Raw genomic sequence first — 18166 nt, 5'->3', positions numbered from 1 at the left:
TCACACACACACACACACACACACACACACACACACACACACACACACACACACACACACACACACACACACACACACACACACACACACACACACACACACACTCCCCCCAATTTGATTCATTTTGGATATTTTAGCGGTGTCCTGGATACAGACCACGAGTTGTCAATTACCCTTCTCTTGACATCACGTCGGGGTCACCAAGAAATTGTTAGGATACGGATTTTAGCTATTGATCTGACTCCAAATTGCGATCAACACTTAACACAAGTTTCTATGTCCCAATCCACACACTGGCGCACCTAACAATTTTGCGAGTTCGTTCTGTCAAAGAGAAGACCAGTAGATCAATCAGACCAAATTTACCAATTGTTTATTCCTAACAAAGCGCACTAATACAGGCCTGGGTCCCGGGTCCCTCACACTAAAACTCGTGCGTTTTTGTGACCACCAAAAGACGACACATTCTTCCGGGTTGCCCAGTTTTAAAGAAACACAATATGAATATTAAAGCATGCAAAATATTGTGTGATGATTGGTCGATGGTCATCTCCTCCCCGTCGAGGTGTCATCACTGTGGTCAGGGGGTTGGTTGTTTTCCTCTCGAAGCCCAACCACCTGGACGTGGTATTGTTCTTTGTTCTCGTTCCTCACCGACCTTGAGGTGTTATCGTCCAGTACTCCCTTCGTCTCGTGCCATCCCGTACTCCCTGTCTGGTACTCCCTTCCTGGGCCTCCCTGTTCCATAACTCTTAGAAGAAAACAAGTTCATGCAGTGTGCCTGCACATTCCTCACCCCCCACCAATCCGCACAAGCACTCCAATACTAGATATTATATTGATATGATTATATGTTTCACACAACCTTAAAAAATATGTTTGCAAACCGCTGAAAGCACATTTCCCTTTACCCCCGTTGTCTGCGTGGGTTTTCCCCGGGCACTCCGGTTTCCTGCCACATTCTAAAAACATGCTTGGTAGGCCGATTGAGTATTCCAAATTGTCCCTAGGTGCGAGTGCGGATGGTTGTTCGTCTCTGTCTGCCCTGCGAGTGGCTGGCAACCAGTTCAAGGTGTCCCCCGCCTACTACCCGATGACGGCTGGGATAAGCTCCAGCACGCCCGCGACCCTTGTGGGGACAACGTGGTTCAGCAAATGACTGGATGGAAGAATGTTTCTGAAAATCAGTTGAACTTTAAAATAATTACAAAAGTGTTTAAATGTACCGTAATTTCCAGACTCTTAGCCGCACCTGATTATAAGCTGCACCAGCAAAAACTCGCAGAAGATTTAGTTTTATCATAAATAAGCCGCATCGTACTATAAGCCACGTGCACGCGGGTTATTTACAAAGAAAGACGGTACACAGAAAGCCTTTTTAAAGTATTAATAACATACCTTGACATTTATTTCCAAACACTGCTTGTGACGCGGCAATATTACCACAGCAACACGGAAGTAACACAGCACTAATCGGACTGGATTACAAAAAACATACCAGTAAAAGTCACTGAGACACAGCAGTAACACAGCAGCAACGCGATAGCACAGCACTAACAGGGCTGGTTAGAAAAACATACAGGTAAAAGTAAAAAAAAAGAGCCAGTAGAGAATGGTAGGTGGATATTATGACAAAGTTTGATGGAGTATTGATTTATGACCTTAATAAAAAAGTATTAAATATTTTTTTTTTTTTTTTTTTTTTTTTTTTTTTTTAAAAAGAGTTATTGAGGTCATAGAGTTTATGGAGGTCATAGGGAGGTCATAGGTTATAGGGTTAGGTTGTTATTTATTTAAATGTTGAATTATGGGTTGGGTTAGGGTTTGGTGTGGGATGTGTGTGTGGTGTGTGTGTGGTTGAAAGTCAAAAATGTTATGAGCTGCTGCTTCCTCCCTCGTCCTGTAGGGGGTGTTTAAGTGTTTCATTCACTTTCATCCTGAGATAGGAGTGCTAAGGTGTGTAAGTGTATTTATCTCAGGATGAGTGTAAATCTTGTTTTGTTTTGTTTTTTGGATGGTGGTAAGTCTGAACATATGTGTTAGATCATCTGTAAATCTTGTTTTGTTTATTTTTTGGTGGTGGGAATATGTCTGTAGATGTTTAGGGTCTTAAGATTGTTGGGGGTGTCTGACCTTCTCACCTTGCGCGGCTCTTTACGGCGTGTGTCTGTATCTGGGTTGTATGTGTGTGTATGTGGCTGAGTTAAATTATTTGATGGTGGGAATATGTCTGTACATGTTTTGGGTCTTAAGATTGTTGGGGGGTGTATGACCCTGCTTTATGACCTCGCCGCGTGTATCTGTGGGATGTGTGTGTGTGTGGCTGAGTTAAATTATTTTTGGTGCTATGTTTCAGTTTAAAAAAGCTTTTTAATAATAGTATGAGGTGAAAAAAATGAATCTTACCTTCCGAGGGATGAAATTAGCTGGTCCTCAGTCCAATTTTGTGTATGGAGGAGAAAATGGAGTTTAAAAATGGGGTGGGGGTTAGGGTTAGGGGTCTTCAGGTCAGAATGTTCTTTAGGGCGGGAAAGTATCTGGATATATAGATGTGCAAGTGTTTAAACAGTCAGAAAAGGCCTTTACAAAGCTCAAACCACCTCAAGTCGGTCTCTACGCTCTGCGGATCTTTTAAAAGCAATGGTGAAAGGTAGGTTGTTTTTTTTTCTCCTAAAAATAAACTATTCTGTTATAATGCGATTGTATTTATGACGTATGTTTTTTTTTGTACATAGATATTATCGTCTATGCGGACGTCCACAATGCTCGTGAGTTTTATTATGTGTTTACATTATTCTGTTATTTTCTCGATCAGAAATGTGATGTTATTGTTTTTCTCAACAAAAAAAGCGCGGTTAAATGATGACTTCAGTGGAGTCTACTTAACGCAGACGGATTACGGTGAATCACACATTCATTTATGTTAGTTAATATTAATACGTTGATCTTAAAATGTTTAACTTATGTATGTATGTTAGATCTGGTAGGTGCAGCGGAGCAAGACATCCAGAAAAACGGTCTGGGTGACACAGGTCGCGAAGGTTACAAAGAGCCTGCTTCAAACGTGTCGGATGTGTTGGGAGAATCGTCTGACGAGGGCTCAGCTCCGCATCTTTTAAGAGCATTTGAAGACCGACAGAATCGGCTCTTTGCTCAAAAAGCGGATGACGTGTCAGCGGGTCACGTGACGGACGCAGAGCTTGCGAATATTAAGTACGAGGAGTTGAACCAAACTCGCGAATCGTTAAAAGAAATTGAAGGTATGTCGAATTTTGTTTTATATGTATATATATATATATATATTATTTTTTCTATCATATATTTATGTTATAACATTGTTTCTTCTGTATACTTCAGGCGCTATTGACAGCCAACCACAGGCTGCTCAACCTTCGAGGCGTCAGATGACTCGGAGTAGGAGGGGTCGAAGAAGGAGCAGGCTCACACACAACCCCCACCCATCCTTCCGTGTGAGAGAGAGGCGTCTGAAAGATTCAAGGTCTCATGCGTGTGACGGTGAATGTATTTACAGACAGCAACTTCGCTCTTGTCTCAAAGTAATACAGACATTGACATCTGCAATTGAAACATCGATAGTTTAAAAATAAAAAGGCAATGTCTGACCCTAAACTCACGCCAACTGAGGCAGACGTCATAGCAAGCATTGTTGAAATAGATTTTGAAACCGATGAAACAAATCATGAATCAGGTACAAGGCAGAGATTTTGTGATACCCCTGAACTAGATCAACAAATCTTGACAATTAACAACGATATTGAAATGTTATCGGATGGTGCGTATAGGAGTCAAATATCAGAATTAACATCACACCTGCTATCTGCTCTAGAGGGTGTAAATGCGGTGGTATCGGGTGAGCAGAGTGCCCTCAGCCCCGATGTGCCTAATCATTTACAAAGTGTGGTAGAGGGTCTTAATAATCAAAGTGTCAATGAAGGTAGCCAAAGTCCTACACACATTTCTTCACAATTGTTAAACTTGATAACTGAATTAAATAACCACACGTATGAGAGTGTACGTTGTCTCAGTCCTAACATACCGGCTCAACTGATTGACATTATCAACGAGTTAAATGTACAGGCGCCTGACCCGACTCACGATAATCAGTCTGTGTTGAATGATGAAATAATTGATGACATGTGCGTTGAACCCTTGGCGTGTATTGATGGTAGCGACATAGCGCCGTGCCTACAAACTCGCCAACAGCCTAACAACTGCGCTGTAATAATTGATCATCAAATTGAGGGCGACATAGCGCCGTCTCAACATACGGCGTTTCAGCAACCTGACGCTACCTCTCAGCCGCTGAGTCGTGTTCAACCCGCAGGCTCGGAACCTGTCGCTACCTCTCAGCCTCTAAGCCGTGTTCAACAAGGTGGCTCGGCTGTAGTTAACAGACCCCATTTCAATAATGTTGAAGTGCGGAGACGTATAAATCCCCCCATGCAATCGGGTAGCAGGGATTTTGCTTCTTTTTACATGCATATCGAAAATAACATCGAAGGTGTTTTGGAGGAGGTAGATGACATTGCACAAACGGGGGATGCAATTCAGATTGAGATTGTGGGGGGTGGTGACGAAAGAGAACATACCTACCAACAAATGACTGATATAGACTCTATGAGGGAGCATGTACAAAGTATGCTAGAGCGTTTAGCACAGTCTAACACAGAACTTATGCTCGATGAAGGTTTAGAATTAGTGGTACAAATATTCAAGCCTTTGCGTGGAGGTATGCGTCGCAAACTGATACAATCCACTAATGTAGAAATATTAAAGAGAAAAAAACGACATTTGTACATGACTCTTAACAAAGACAACAATCTATGCTTTGCTCTCGCGTTAGCACATCTGCTAAACAGCTCGCTAACAACAAAGCAGGCCACACAGCAGGCTCGGCTCTTACAAGAGAGTGTAGGTTTGAACTGTCACACAGCTGTAAGTCTGGCTGATGTACACAAATTCGAGAAAGCCCTCAAAAGAAAGATAGTTGTAATGTACAGAAAAGCCGACTGCCGTCCTATGACTTTTTTTGAGACTCGCTACCCCAAATCAGCCGATGATATTTTGTTTATCCTTTTACTAGAGAATCATTTCTACGGCGTTAAATCCATTGAGGGGTTTGTAGGTCATACATATTTCTGTAGACACTGCTTCAAAGGTCACGAGAATTGGGAGCAGCATCGGTGCCCGGGGCACTGTCACGTGTGTCTTGATGTGAGATGTAAACAGCTACCCTTTAAACGTGTAATCTGTCCTGATTGTAATAAGACTTGTTATAATGACGAGTGTTTTATCAAACATAAAGAGCCGCGCAAGGCGAGAAGGTCAGACATCCTCAAAACTAACTGTGACACATATAAAAAATGCATGCAATGCGGCTTGCAATATTATGTGAAACCAGGTGCTATTCGTGTCAAGCATCACTGCCTCGCTAAAAAATGTGCTGTGTGCGGTGACGACTTGAGGGGAGATACAATGCTTGATCCTCATCTGTGTTACATCCAACCTCTAAAAGCACAGCCTCCTTGTAGAAATGTAATATACTACGATTTTGAAACCTATGTAGATGAAGACGGGTCACTCAAACCCTTTCTTGTTTGTTGTAAATCGAATAGTATGGAGAAGCATTGGTTTGGTACCGATTGTGTCGACGGTTTTGTTAGTTTTTTCAGAAACCCTCGTTTCAAAGGTTCGACTTTTGTAGCACATAATGCTAGAGGTTTTGATTCCTACATTTTACTCAACAGAATGATCGATCTGGGTGTCAAATTTGACATTATAATGCAAGGGAGTAAGGTTCTCTCTTTTGTGGATGTTGATTTGAAATCGCGATACATAGACTCGCTCTCATTTCTGACCATGGCGCTAAGTGCGATCCCAAAGGCCCTAGGGTTTGAAGACAAATCAAAGGGGTACTTTCCACACAAATTCAGCTCGTTGGCTCATCTGAATTATGTAGGGTCTTATCCCGAGCCTTCGTATTACGATGTTGAACGCCTGGCCCCCTCAGAGCGTGCAAAGTTCTACGAATGGTATGACAAAAACAGTATGGGGTCGTTTGATTTTGCCCAGCAGGCTGTAGCCTACTGTAAGAATGACGTGAACTTGTTATTCCAGGGTGGTGAGACATTTAGGGGTGAGTTTTTCGAAGCTACAGGTTGTGACCCCTTCAACGCTGTGACAATCGCCTCAGCCTGCATGAGTGTGTTCCGCACAAGATTCCTGAAGCCTCAAACACTGGCCATTACACCTGCAGACAACTACACGAACCAATATAAAGCTTTCTCGCAAGACGCTATCCAATATTTGCTGTGGGTCATGCACAGTCAAAATGTTCACATCAGACACGCTTTAAACGGCGGGGAAGTCAAAATAGACAACTTCTTTGTAGACGGTTATAGAGAGGTTGGAGGTGTGCGTATAGTGTATGAATATTTTGGATGCTATCACCACGGTTGTTCAGAATGCTTCGATCTTGCTAAAATATGTCCGACGACAAAACGCCCCTTTCAGGAAAGGTTCGATGCCACCCAAAAGAAAATTCGAGAACTACGTCTTAAACCGAATTTGCAACTTGTAATTATGTGGGAGCACGAATGGTTGCGAATGAAAAAGTTAGACGCGGCGACGGGCGAATTCATCAAAAAAGCTAAATTCCCATCACCGCTAAAGCCTAGACAAGCTTTGTTCGGGGGGCGGACAAACGCGTTTGTTTTAAGATATACCCCAAAACCTAACGAACGTGTGCTTTATGTTGATGTCACGTCGCTGTATCCATTTATCAATAGCACCTGTCTCTACCCCATTGATCATCCTGAAATCTTCCACAATGACTTCAAGGACCCCAGGATGTATTTCGGCTTCATCAGCGCTACAGTTAACCCACCGAGGGGGTTATATTTTCCTGTTTTGCCCTACAAATCACCTAAAGGTAAACTGCTATTCACATTATGTCGCACCTGTGGCGATGCCAACAATCAAAATACAGCCTGTGCGCACACTGATGAGCAAAGGTCATTAACGGGTGTCTGGACAACCCCTGAATTCGCCAAGGCTCTCGACCTCGGTTACACCGTTGTGAATATTTCCGAGGTATGGCATTACAGTCGAAAGAGTGACGCCATTTTTACCGACTATATGAGGACTTTTTTGAAAGGTAAACAGGAATCTTCAGGGTACCCCGCACATGTCATCAATCAGGCTGATAGAAACCAGTATATCGAGGATTATAAGACGCATCAAAATATTCAACTAGATCCTTCCAAAATTAGAGTGAATCCTGGAAAAAGGCAAGTTTCAAAACTATGTCTGAACAATCTCTGGGGTAAGTTGGCGCAGCGTGAGAACATGCCAAGCACAAAGATTGTGACAAAAACTAAGGATTTTCTCGAACTGCTTTTTTCAGGTCTGTATGACGTGACATTTATCCACTTTCTCAACAAAAAACGAGCGATGGTGCAGTATTGTTTTCGAACAAACACTGAGAAACCATTGACGAAAACTACAAATGTGGCTGCGGCGTGTTTTACAACGGCGTACGCTCGTTTGAAAATGTACGGCTATTTGGAAATGCTACAGAACCGGGTTTTGTACACTGATACGGACAGTATTATCTATACAGCTTTGCCCGGTGAAAGCGTTCTGCCTCTGGGAGACTATCTGGGTGATTTGACAGACGAGCTTTCCAACGACAGCATTGTAGATTTTGTCTCCGCAGGCCCCAAGACCTACGCATACAAACTGAGAAACAGTGGACGTGTCGTGATGAAGGTCAAAGGTATCACCCAAACACATGAAAGCGGACAAAACATCAATTTCGATAGCATGCTTGATCTGGTTCAGGGGTACATCAACAACCAAGGCGCGTGCTCGGACGTGCTCTTTACCCCGCAACACGTCATTGTACGTGATAAAAAAGGCTTCCGATTAAAGAATGCCTCATTCAATAAGAGACTGAGGGTCGTGTACGATAAGAGACGCCTAGTCGGGCGAGGTCAGACGTTGCCTTTTGGGTTTTAACATTTTTTTTGTTTTCCATGTGTAAAAATGTCTTTGAACCAAATTGAATTTGATCCTAGATTAGAACTACCTTTTGCCTGTATAATTAGTGGCCCTAGTGGATGTGGCAAGACTTTTCTGGTGAAAAATGTTTTAGAACACACAGATCATGTCATGAGACAAAAGCCTCATAATATTGTATGGGTTTATACTTCGGCCCAACCTTTGTATGATGAAGTCAAAAGTATGAATAAAAATATTGTATTTATCAAAGGATTGCCTGAATCTTTTGACGATGAAAAGTTGTTCCCCCCGCAGCAAAACCATCTGCTGATATTGGACGATGTCATCTTTCAAGCCTCAGACAATCAGGAAGTGGTTCGAATTTTTACACAATATAGGCATCATATGAATCTAAGCGTCATCATGTTAACGCAGAACATCTTCCACCAGGGTAAATTTAGCCGTACTATAAGCCTAAACAGTAATTATCTAGTTTTGTTCAAAAATCCACGCGATAAATTGCAGGTAACTGTTCTGGCTAATCAAATCTGCCCCAACAACCGGAAGTTCTTTCTGGAATGTTTTGAAGATGCGACGAGGGATCCGTACGGCTATTTACTGGTTGATTTGACGCCTACGTGTCCAGAACAATACAGACTGCGCACAGGCATACTACACAATCAATGGCCTACTGTTTATATTCCTAAGCAATAAAAACAATGTCTAAACTGTTAAAAAGAAATGCGGCGTTACTTAAGACTCTCTTTACCTGCAAGCCGGGCGAACGCAAACATTTACTCCTCAGAGCTCCTGCCAGTTTACTAAAAGCGCTATGTGAGATTGCTTTAAATCTCCTAAAAGGCCACATACCTCTAAATTCGAAACAATACAAAAAACTTAAAAAACAAAAAAGGAATATTCGATTTCTAGCCGATAAAAAAAATACTTTAAAGAAGAAAAGAGCTGTATTGGTTCAAAAAGGTGGTTTCATTTTCCCGTTGCTGGCTGCTTTTGCTCCTGTACTCGGAAGCGTCATCGGAGGCCTCATAAATAAATAAATTTAAAAAAAATGAGTTTGAAAACGGCGAATAAATTGTACCTCGTCTCCCCATACCAACTAGACAGGATGACTCGAGCGCAGCCAAACATCCTCGATACAGCTGAACGGGATTTAGATCGGCAGATGAAACAGGTGTTGGAAAATAAAAATTTAAATCAATACGAAAAAATCAAAATGTATCAAAGCCTAATGCAACGTTACAGAGGATTATTAAAACAAAAGAATGAGGAGAGTGCCCCCATCACACTGAACGTATCGCAAGATCAGATAGAACGCGCCACCCCTTCCAATCAGAACAACAACAACGCCACGGAGCTGACGGAGATGGAGACGAGAGAACAGGTGCACGAGGACCCGCCGGGGATGAAAACTACGCAACAGGTGCAAACGGAGGAATGGACAGGGATTCTCGACGCTATAGGATCACGACATCATCGAAACGCCGCATACGTGTTGAGAAAATTAGCATCGAACGATATAGGATGGACGCCTCGGGGCGAATTTATATTTAATGGAAATCTTATCAGAGGATCTCATATGACCGATTTGATAAAAAAGCTCGTCGTGAGCGGTAAGAAAGTAGGCGGTCCTCCTATAGGCTGGAGTGAATTTTTGGAAACATTAACCCGTCTTAATTTACCGGAATCAAGCATTTCCAACCCTTTGGCACGTTCTGACTTTAAACGTTTAAAATACGCTAGAGCTGAAGATGAAGACGTTTCCCAAGCTAAAAATGCAAACGCAAAAAACATTAAGAAAAAAAAAAGAAAGCAAGCCGCAATGGCTCAAAAATGGGTTAGTTATTAAATATGAGAAATTTGATGTATGGTGAAATAAAAAAAACGTATATTGTATATGTTAGCATAAAAACACACTTGACTCTGTAACTCTCTTTTTAAAGATGTTTTATTGAATAAAAAGAGTTTTATAAAAAACATTAACGTGACTACGTACAATGACATTTTTTAAACTTATGCAAAGAACACGATGTCTGACCCCCGCACACTCGCCGAGCCCCACGTGATTTTCGAACAAAGGAGGTAACCATTGCATCATTGTGTAGGGGGTCTGTCGTGTAGCTATCCAAAACATCCAGATAAGTTAACCCGCATCTTCGTTGACTTAAATAATAAACACAGTGATGACCGCAGGTGCTCGTCAGTTCGTGTTGTAGTTGAATGTTATGGTAAATTATACGGTTAGAATGTTTTTTCAGAAAATCCAATATACTCTTAGGGTAAAATATATGGTCGGGTTCTAAACCAAAAGGGTCAAAGAATGTGGCCGAACCGTCTTTTTCTAACGTTAACCCCAGCCAGTGTTCCCCCGGCAGATGCCTCGGGTGCGTGTTTACAATGTAGTGTCTGGGGGGTGTGTCTGTGACGTCATGCAACTCGTCTGCTGCAAAAACGCCTCCAAAGAGAGGCCCATGTTGAAGCCTCATGAAACTGGTCAATTCACGCCCGTTCATCTTAATATTAATAATAATCCATCAGCACCTCTCTCTTGGCGTTGATTTCGACAATTGAATCATAAGCGGCGTAAACAATTAACGTTGTTGTGTGGGGAAGCGGATTACGAAATCGTAGATCCAGTCTGAGCACGCCGTTGTTTACTGGGGCAATGGCTCCTGAATCATCTCCGGGGTTCAGATTGAAGACAAAAAGCGAGTAACCTTGATTAAAATCATCTTGATCGATACAGAGTGGTAAATCCTTCAAAAAACGCCCCGTCGCTGTGAAAAGATTAAGGTATTCGCGTGTAGAAAGCCCCCCGCCAAAATAAGGCTGAAAAGCTTTGGACGGAATCTGTCGGCCTTCTTGCGAGAGACTTAGATATTCAATGTCGGCGTTGATAAAATTAAATGGATTTAAATCTTTTCTCCCAGCAAAACTCAAATGATTTACGAGGGCTAACACTATTTGTTTTGGCATATGTCCGAGAAACAGATTATCCTGATGACATATTCTGGAATTCTGAGCAATGGAAAACGTTTTAAGACAAATTCTCGTTAAAGGATAAATGGCATTGCCCTTGTGTAACGCTGCTTCGTGGCCAATAGCGACGGCTGGTGACACAGTTACTTTTTTCACAAATAATGTTGCCCCTAAAATCTTGAGACAGACGTCGTTGTTAGAAGCGCTCATGAGACAGAAATCATCGTTGGCTCTGGATAATTTCAAACGTAGATCCACGTGATTCAGTAGATGACGCTCGCAGAAAAATATATCGCTGTGTATGGGCCCCATAATTTGGAACTCTTGTGATTCTGCCAGTCGTAAAGCGCGCTTCCATAGTCCATCGTTGATATTGGGGCCTTCAAAAGCAATAGAGTCCATACGTCCCCTAGTATCTTTAACAAACATCCCAGCTGAGAATTGTGAATGGAGGGTATCTCTTGAAAAATTTAACAAAGTCTCAATTATTGCCCTATAGGGGTGAGTCGCACTAGATTGTGATATAAGACGGTCCCCTAGAACGACGTCAACTTGTGAAAATATGGTATTAAGAGGATAATTAATAATCCCCACAGCTTCATTCGCTGCTAGATTGCTTCCGTCTTTGTGTAATACTTTTAAACGTAAATGCAGCAATGTATCAGATAGATCGAGATATTTAGAGCCATCTCCGGGGCTAAAAAATTCAATCGGGCCCGAATCTGTAATTGCCGATAAAGGAGGAATCTCCACATACTGTGTTTGATCTATTGATAATTGTGTAAGAGGTGGAGCAAAAATATCCAGCTCACTAAGACTGCATTCTTGGGAATTAAAATGTAAAAGCGACATTTTATTTATTTTATTTTTATTTTTTAAGAGAATATGTCCGTCCTACGTCTTGGTCGCCTTTTGATGACTGGTTTGAAGTTTTTGATACTGCGTGTCTTTTTATTTATTCTCAATCTGAGGCCTGAGGGTCTTCGCCCACGACGTGAAAGAACTACAAGCCCCGCACCTCCTTGAGCGGCTTCCGGTTTACGTTTTATTTTTTCAATGACGCGGCCCGCCACATCCGTAGCAATGTTCCGCGCGGCACTTTGCAGATGCGGTCTGGCTAGGTTGAAACCTGATTTCAACATTGGAGCAACAAAACGAAATAGCTTCGCGAATATAGACCCTATCCCACGTCCGTACTGAACTGGGGCACCGTGGAAACCAGGATAGGAACCACCTATTTGACTTTCATAATATTTGACGAATCGATATAGATCGGGATGTGTCTCGAGTCTCATATTTTTCTAATGTTTCGGTCTAAAATGTAGAACTAGAACGATCTTCCCGTATTTGAAATTGATTGGTTGATTCTGGTCTGTGCGAATGCTAATATGGATGTGCTCAATGTGGCGTTTGTTTACATCTAAATAATATAACGTGGTGAAACTTCTATTTATGAGCGATCCAAATTCCCCTTCTAAAGGCAGGCTCCTTAGTAAAGGGGCGTGGGCGTCGCCAACAGTCTGATAGTGTATTACATCGGCGTAAATGAAAAGATGGTACCGCCCTCCCCTTCGATCAGCTGTCCGCGGGGCCTTTGTCCAATCTGTTTTTAATGGAAACCATTGCTCAGCCGGCAGGCCTACTAAATAAGCTAACGGTTCGTTAAATTTTAGTTCGTAGGGTTCTTTGGTGTGAAATTTAAATCTATGGGTATGCTGGTCGTATTCCACGTTTATTTTTTTGTTGGAAGCTTTCAATAACTGCGTTTTAATATCTTCAGCCAAGGAGTTGAGATCGCCATATATCTCCCCCTGCAGTTTCACCAGGGTGGGTAGGGGTGCCTCGTGAGGCTCGGTTGCTGGTTTTGTCATCTCTCTAAAGTAGAAGCCCCTTTTTTTCTCCGGTACATCTACACACGTGTTCACATATGTAATTTCACAAATAGCGACTTCCCAGGGCCCCTTTAAATCGATATTCTGGACCAATTCGACTCTAAAGTCCGTATTTGTATTATTCGGATACAAATGCATACTTGCGTTGGAGGTCAGGGTTACATAAAATCCATCCCTGACTTCACCCATCTTGAAATTTTATGAGTAATGATTGGTTTTGTCATTTCAGATATCTTTAACACTGCTGGCTGCCACCCAAGAATCAAATTTCGGAGGCCATCCGACCCAGCGTATCAAAAGTTCACGCCTCCCTGAGACCGTTCGGGATTTAAGAATTTTCTGAATGCTGAAAAATGTATTTTTCTTAATTTTCACTTTTTGGAGCTCATCTGCATAGAATACGCCATCTAGCGGCTCTCCGTCGTAATCGCTGAGTTTGTAAACCTTTGGAAAACGATTGAGAATTTCTACTACAGTGAAAAACTCATCTGAGAAAGATTGTTCGTACGATTTGTCAAAGACACCCTTTATTTTGGAAATTCTAACGTTGTCTCCTACGGCGAATCTTTTTTTATCACTCTTCTGTAGAGATACGTTGCCGTACAGGTTACGGAAAACGATGTCTGTATTTTCCATAGTCACCTCATTAGGCGACATCTTAATACTACGATGAAATGAATTATTATAAGAGGATAGAAAATCTTGAATTTTGTCGACATAACGTCTTGTATTATGCGCAGTGAAAAACCGCCACATCCTGGTCTTAAGAGTCCGATTAAAACGCTCGACTGTTTGTGCTTTCAAATCCGACGCTGTGGAAAAATGGATGATTTTATGACGTTTTATTAATTTCTGGAATTGCTTGTTGAAGAATTCTGTGCCAGCGTCCGTCTGCAAACGTAGCGGGATTCCGCTGTCTGACAGAATTGATTCAAATGCTTGGCTCACACTGGCGGCTGATTTATCCTTCAGAACGCGAGCAAAAGCCTTCTTTGAGAAAATGTCAATCACGGTGAGAATATATTTCATCCCATCATTATGTGATGACAAAATTTGCATATCACATAAATCGGCTTGTAGTTGTCTTTGAGCTCTTCGTGCATATACTTTGTTTCTAGAGAAAGTCAGTCTTGCAGGTTTGTGTAATGTATATGCATTTTCTCCCGCAAGGAATGATTTCACTTTCTTCAAAGTGGGTTGGTTTTTTTTACAGCTCAAGAGAGCCGCCTTGTGGAGACGTTGAGCACCACCGAAACTTGCTGGATTTTTAACATTATAATACAATTTTTTCAGACATCTTTCCTCAGCCATTGTTGCAACCGTTGTGACAAATATGGAACCCGTTCGTGGTTTTAAAATGTTTATTGAAAGGAGAAAAACAGGTAAAATTCTTTTTTTTTTTGGTTACAATATATAAAACAAACCAGGTGTTAAACGTATAATGTTTGTTCTGGTTAGAATATAATCAAACAATGCGGTATAGGAGAAACAAGGTACATTTTAAAAAAAGGTATATTATAAAAATAAAAAAGTACATTTAAAAAAAAGGTACATTATAAAAATAAAAAAGTACATTTTAAAAAAAGGCACATAGTTTTGTATTACATTTTAAGAACGTACATACGCTATCATAGACCGTATCACATGTTTCGGTACATTTGATTCGATAAGAATTTTGAATTTGTTCAATTCGGCTTTAACATCAATTGGAATATTATTGCGTATATGTACAATAATCAAATCATGGAACAATGTCATCAGAGTAAACAGGTGTGCGACAGATATTTCACTCCATTCGTTGATAACGAGTTTCAATTTGTTAAAGACTTCTTCTAAATTTGATAAAATACACACTAGATTAGTCCAAGTAATTTCTAAAACATTTTGGGATATATGTCTTATTTTTTCCATAATATCCACCAATTTCTGGACAGAAGCGTCGTTATTAGTGTCACGCTGTACAATTACTCGTTCCAAATCCTCAGTCCAATTTTGCAGATCGTTTCTTCTCAAAGAATTACCCATTTCTCTCAACCTCGTGTCTATGAAACACAAATTCAATCGCAGAATCAGAAATTTGGGCAAACTGTTTGTAATCAATAATACAGCTTTCTAGTTTCCCGAAGATGTCTTCTTCATAGGACAGATCTAACAAAATGACATTGATGATTTTTTTAACGTCTATTTGTGGTAACTGAATATCGAGGTGCGTCAGCATTCTGTAAATAGCAGAAAAGAACTGTCTATTACATACTGATTTCATGATCTTATGGAAATTTTCGAACATATAATAATTTTCATGTTTTATGTACAGACATGTATGTCTCATCTGAGAAAGATCATCCAATTCACAAGCCAAACAATCACTTGCGGTATGTTTAAGCAGATCTTTGTGTAGTAAGAGAACTACCATCAATTTGATTCTTACATATTCGAGCGGCGACATCCAGGGTAGCGCGTTTTCGATTTCAAAACTGACGCTGGTTGATGACGAGGTGGATGGCAACGTTGAAGCCGCGGATGATGATGATTTCTTGCTCGTCATCGACCTGGATGTTGATTTGTCGGGGTCGCTGTTCAATACTGCCCCCTTTGGTGAATTCTCGCAGTCGCTGTTCATTACTGGTCCTTCTGTTGAGGCGAGATCTGGAGGTGAAGGCTGTTTTGCAGACAGGGAGACATTATCTGCTTCAAATGGTGGAATTGCCAGCTCGGGATACCATAGCTCCGATTCCACCGGGTTGTCCAGCGTGGTGAAAGACTGTCGTCTGGCCTCCTTTGCGTGCCAGGTAGCCGGTTCCTTCAACAGACGTGTGAATCGCCGATCTGTTTTTCCCTCTTCGTCTTCTTCATCCGATGAAATTATGATGATCGATTCGGCGTATAGCAACGGTGCGAATTCTTTCAAACATTCTCGACCGCAGTCATCTTTTGCAGAATCAGGATGCCGGGTCCCCGGATACGTGACGGTGCGTTCAGGGCAAATCGGTGTGGAAGTCTGCATGTCGATGTCAGCTTCGTCAGAAGCACAGCCGTGGGGTAACGGCGGTGAGGATGCAGGTGAACACAAATTAATTACCTCTTCGTGGTGATGTTGTAGGCCTTTCAGAATCTTTTGTTTCGGTTCCTTGTCTGCATCTTGGAAGGTAGGCAGAAGATTTTTGGCGCATCGTTTGTCAGACATTTTTTTTGTCTTGAGCAGTGAGATGTTTCTTGGCGAGATTCTTTGAGGTTTGAAGGTTTGGGGGGAGCTTTTTTTCTTATACAGAGCAGTTGTAAACGGTCCACGCCCTCCTCCTCCTGGAGATTTAGGGGTGTGCTTGGAGTCTGGAGTAGGCGGTAGGAGATTTAGGGGTGTGCTTGGAGTCTGGAGTAGGCGGTACTTTGATTGTAGGGGGATGTAAAAATTAGAACGTATTGAAATGTTATTCAAATATTAATTTTTTTCTGACCCCCGCAATCGTGATCCACATTCTACTACACAAATACTGCTCCGTTATCATGTCAGTTAAGGGGTTAATTCTCCTCTGCCACTCTGATAAAGGGACTTGTAGAATCGTCTGAAGTACACCGCACTCACTGTTGAAAACCTGAAGGCTAAGTAAAGCATCACATATTTCCCCGTCTTCCTCCTCCTCCTCCTCGGATAGCTGAGGTGAAACTTTGAGGCGGAAAAACCAGCGGCCATTCGGTCCTAGTCTCGAAATCCAAGTTAGTGTGAGCTCCCCCTTCAGCCCCGTTTCTCCAACAAATTGGGGAAGGAGCTTTGGAAACAATTGACTGACGATGGCCCAGTCATTCGAGTTGAGGGATCCAAATCCGTGGGGCATAGTATATTTGCCATCCTCTTGCATGAAAAAGACCAGCTCGCCGATTCCGTGAAAATAATGATAACCCCAGGAAAAAGTAGGAGTTAAAGGCCATTTATTCTCAAGCTCCGTCATATTTAGAGGACTCTGTTGCAATCTTCTGACAAACATATGCTTCTTCCTAGGGGCCTGTAAAAGGCCATCTGCACCCAAGGGTGAGATGTGGACCGTCACAGGTGTTTCGCAAATCATACTTCTCAGTAGAAGGTTCAAAAATCAAGATACACAACCTCCACTCCTCAGACTCTATATACCCAACATTGCCGATCCCACCCACTTTTTGCCTTTCATCGTCACGTGTTATATTTGTGTTATATTTTCAAAGATCTTGTTTGAACATTTTTTAACTCCATTTTCTCCTCCATACACAAAATTGGACTGAGGACCAGCTAATTTCATCCCTCGGAAGGTAAGATTCATTTTTTTCACCTCATACTATTATTAAAAAGCTTTTTTAAACTGAAACATAGCACCAAAAATAATTTAACTCAGCCACACACACACACATCCCACAGATACACGCGGCGAGGTCATAAAGCAGGGTCATACACCCCCCAACAATCTTAAGACCCAAAACATGTACAGACATATTCCCACCATCAAATAATTTAACTCAGCCACATACACACACATACAACCCAGATACAGACACACGCCGTAAAGAGCCGCGCAAGGTGAGAAGGTCAGACACCCCCAACAATCTTAAGACCCTAAACATCTACAGACATATTCCCACCACCAAAAAATAAACAAAACAAGATTTACAGATGATCTAACACATATGTTCAGACTTACCACCATCCAAAAAACAAAACAAAACAAGATTTACACTCATCCTGAGATAAATACACTTACACACCTTAGCACTCCTATCTCAGGATGAAAGTGAATGAAACACTTAAACACCCCCTACAGGACGAGGGAGGAAGCAGCAGCTCATAACATTTTTGACTTTCAACCACACACACACCACACACACATCCCACACCAAACCCTAACCCAACCCATAATTCAACATTTAAATAAATAACAACCTAACCCTATAACCTATGACCTCCCTATGACCTCCATAAACTCTATGACCTCAATAACTCTTTTTAAAAAAAAAAAAAAAAAAAAAAAAAAAAAAAAAATATTTAATACTTTTTTATTAAGGTCATAAATCAATACTCCATCAAACTTTGTCATAATATCCACCTACCATTCTCTGCCAGTAAAAGAGCTTCATCTTCCTCTTGTGCACTGAAACCATCAAAGTCTTCTTCCTCAGTGTCTGATTGGAATAGTGTTAGATATCCTTCGCCATACACTTTCTCTGTCTCTCTTTCGTCATCGCTTTCATGCATTTCTTCTAGCATTTTTCATGATGAGGGTCCGTTCATGCTA

General features: G+C 41.6%; 1 long non-coding RNA gene across 1 annotated transcript; it reads left to right on the top strand.

Moving 5' to 3' along the window:
- Positions 1-1925: 1925 nt before the first annotated feature.
- On the top strand, positions 1926-10846 carry LOC147052541 (uncharacterized). Its single transcript, XR_015066930.1, has 5 exons — positions 1926-2650; positions 2736-2768; positions 2851-2901; positions 2979-3260; positions 3358-10846. It is a non-coding gene; the product is annotated as an uncharacterized LOC147052541 (long non-coding RNA).
- Positions 10847-18166: the final 7320 nt, after the last annotated feature.

Source organism: Syngnathus leptorhynchus, chromosome 8 (assembly GCF_054491065.1).
Source record: "Syngnathus leptorhynchus isolate UIUO chromosome 8, UIUO_Slep, whole genome shotgun sequence".
NCBI lineage: Eukaryota > Metazoa > Chordata > Actinopteri > Syngnathiformes > Syngnathidae > Syngnathus > Syngnathus leptorhynchus.
This window is presented reverse-complemented; position numbering and strand designations above follow the sequence as displayed.